Genomic DNA, 3711 nt, shown 5'->3' on the forward strand with positions numbered 1-3711 from the left:
ACACTTCACCTGTGAGTCGGCTGGTGTGGTATATTGCGTCCGGTGCTCCCGGTGTGGCCTTTTATATATTGGTGACATCCAACGCCGACTTGGAGACCGTTTCGCTGAACACCTACCCTCTGTCCGCCATTCATCAATGGATCTGGTGTTGAAAATGTGAACGTCTTTAAGTTGCTCGGTATCAGCATGAGCGAGGATCTCACGAGGTCTGTATATACCGGCTACGTTGTGAAAAAGGCACTACAGCGTCTCTTTCACCTCAGACGGTTGTAGTAAATTTAACACGAATCCCCAAATCGTAAAGACTTTCTACAGGGTACCATCCTGTATGGATGCATCACTGCCCGGAATGGGAACTGTAATTCCCTCAATCGTAGGAATCTGCAAAGAGCGGTGCGGACAGCCTAAAGTGTCTGCTGATATGATCTGCACAGTATTCAGGGCAGAGACAGGTGTGAAAGAGGACCTGAAGGATCGTTGGGGACCCGCGTCACCCCAATCTCAAACTGTTCCTGCTGCTACCATCCGGGAAAGAGTACGGCAGCTTTAAAGCCGGCACCAACAGGCTCCAGGACAGCTTCTTCCACCAGGCCATCAGACCGATTAATTCACGCTGATATAATCGTATTTCTATGTTATATTGACTGTCCTGTTGTACATAATATTTATTACATATTGCTATAAGTTGTATATTGCACATTTAGACGGAGACGCAACGTAAAATGTTTACTCTTCATGTATGTGAAGGACGTAATTAATAAAGTTCATTGAATTCAATTCCACGGAAGAGCCTTCGCAGTGCAGCAGTCGAATCACAGACGGGAATATGTGCAGATGCTGGAAATCCAAGCAACATACAAAAAATGCTGGAGGAGCTCAGCACACAGGCTGCTTCGTGATCCTGAAGGAGGGTTTCGGCCTGAAAAATCGAATGTGTACTTTATTCCACAGATGCTGCTCCACAATTTTCTCTTCTACTAGAGAAAATAAAGCACTGGATCACTAGCGTCCCTGGGTGGGCTCGAACCACCAACCTTTCGGTTAACAGCCGAACGCGCTCACCGATTGCGCCACAGAGACGACTATTTAAAAGAGTACGAATAAATGATAAATTGCAATTGAAGCGCAATTTTTTGTTATAGGTGCATACTGTTTAAAAAAAAACAAAGTTCAATACAAGCTGCCGCCAACAGAGAATATAGTTTCGATCCACCGACCTCTGGGTTATGGGCCCAGCACGCTTCCGCTGCGCCACTCTGCTACAGGAAATATAATCAGTTGTTGAGCCTGAATGCTGCGTGTTTTCGTGTGTATGTATGCGTTTCTGTCTGTGTCCGTGTCTGTACATGTCTGGGTCTTGTTCTGTGACTGTGTGTTTCTGGGTCCATTCCGTCTTTTTCCCGTTTCATACCCACGTATTCACTTTCTTTTGTTGATTCCCTGTTTCTCCTCTTTCTCGTTTTCTCCACCTTCCCTACTCTCTGACCCATCCAGTTATTATCTCTCTGTGCCGTTTTTACTCTATCCCGTCTTGCACCTCGTTCCCGATATTTCGCAACAGAAATGCGGTTTAAATTATTTAATTGTCCTGTCGGACAATTCATCCCACTGGGTGCCTCTTTTTTTAGTAAATAACGATGTTTTCACCCGAGGTGCCATTGACTTCCTAATCCTGTCTTGATGATTGAAAGACTGTCGGAGTTCCTTCAATGTTGAAACAGCAGATGAACTGGTGAAGTGGAACTCGCGACAATAATGTACTGCAAACGCTGACATCAAATGCAACAATTCCTCCACCGGGATTAACTGTTGCTGTCCTGTTCAGACCATCACAGCCGGACCAGTTAGTGACGGATGGGGAGATGTGGAGGATCGCTGATGCTCCGCCTCTCCCTGCCACACGGGGCGGTTTTTCCATTCCTCCACCAAAGCTGTGTGACTGATACAGTAAAAGTCGGGTTTTAACTCTCCCACGTAGGACGGTGTAAAGACAGACTGGCAGTTGCTCTTTCCGTGGCCAGCTGAGTTACTCTAGTATTTTGTGAATGTTGCTCGGAATTTCGCCGTCTGGGATTTATCGCCGATTTTTCAATTCACAGGCACCAATCTGGACTTCGTTACATACAAGCATACGATTTCTCATTGAAACATATCTGGGTTGTCAAACGTACTGGAAATCCTCTTTCTGAGTCAATAAGCACAAAGAGCGAACATTGAACGGTGGAAAACAGAAGTCGGAGGGGATATCCAATTTCTGCAGCCTGCTCCGCCATTCAATCCGATCCTGCCTCGATTTCTCGAACTTCTGCAAATGCCACCCTCTCCCTTCACCATTTCTCATTTCCTGTTCCGTTTCTCACCTTTTCTCCTTGCCTGCTCATCGCTTCCCTCTGAAGCTCCTCCTACCTTTGCTTTCTTCCATGGCCTTCTGTCCTCTCCTATCAGACTCCCTCTTTTCCAGTCCTGTATCTCTCTGCCAAACAACGTCCCAACAGTTTGCTTCACCCCAGACCCTCCCAGTTTCACCTATCGCCTTGCTTCTCCTTTTCATCCCTCCTACTTTTAATTGTGCTAGTCATCTTCTGAAGGGTCTCGTCCCGAAACCTCGACTGTTCTCTTTTCCATAGATGCTGCCTGGCCTGCCGAGGTCCTCCAGCATTTTGAGTGTGTTGGTCCGTGTCTTCTATCTCACTTACCACACCAGTGAACCTATTTTCACATGACATCTTCCCAAATCTTTGATCAAGTAGATATTCTGAGAAGTGTTCTTATATTGTAAAAATAATATTTCAATTGATTATTGAATGAAATCTATTAGCACGTACCAAAACAAGCCACAGAAAATGTACTTAAAATAACTTTTTTGATTAAATAAATTGTTCCTTTCCCTCCCAGAGACAGATCTTGATATGAGTTGTATCTCTGGTTTTGTTACAAGGACGTGGCGGTGGAACGAACCCAAGTGCTGAACAGGGGAGCGGAGGCCGAGTCGGGCGGCATTACGGTCGTAGAGAGCGCCGAATGGGTGCCAAAGGAGTGTTTAACCGGAGTCTTGGTTTCAGTAGAGAATTCAGGTGCGATGCTAGACTCAGAACTGTTAGTGCTAAGAACATTGGAACGAGGTTACTCGGACACGAGTCGACCAACGAACTGACAGCTTTTTGCTGTGATCACGGGAATCTTATACTGCTTGGGCTGCTGGAAAGCAGGTGTTTGTTGTTAGTGGAGCCTGGGAATGTTTGGAACTAAATGAGGTAATTGAGGCCCAATTCCTGATGACTTTATCCAGGTGTCAGAAGGGACCATGAGAATACCCCCACCCAGACCTCAATGGGAGCCTCTCAGCAATCCTCCAGCCCTATCTGGACGGTCCAGATGAAAGTCCTGAATGAGGGAAGGGTGTAGGATAAAGGCCCGGTGAACCCAATAACGCTCGTCTGGACCGTACACTTCCCAGTCCACCAGGTGTTGGAACACTGCCCCGAACATCTAGTAGTCGTCGGACTACATCTAGTCGTCGTCGGACACATCCTGTGTCGCCTTTAAAGCATTTGTTTAGTTTATTATATTTTCGCTTTAGTAATTCGTTTGTTATCGTTTTCTAGTTAAAGTTAAGATTGTTTGAAGTTAATTCGTTGTCTGTGATATGTCGCGGCATGCGAGGACGCCACACCCGGTTCCACCGCGTCTTGTGGGAAAATACCGGTTTGG

The 3711-nt window shown here is 46.2% G+C and overlaps 1 non-coding gene across 1 annotated transcript; it reads right to left on the bottom strand.

The window, feature by feature from the left end:
- Positions 1-1006: 1006 nt before the first annotated feature.
- On the bottom strand, positions 1007-1080 carry trnan-guu (transfer RNA asparagine (anticodon GUU)). The gene has a single exon. It is a non-coding gene; the product is annotated as a tRNA-Asn (tRNA).
- Positions 1081-3711: the final 2631 nt, after the last annotated feature.

The sequence above is a fragment of the Hypanus sabinus genome, chromosome 31 (genome assembly GCF_030144855.1).
Source record: "Hypanus sabinus isolate sHypSab1 chromosome 31, sHypSab1.hap1, whole genome shotgun sequence".
Taxonomy (NCBI): Eukaryota; Metazoa; Chordata; class Chondrichthyes; order Myliobatiformes; family Dasyatidae; genus Hypanus; species Hypanus sabinus.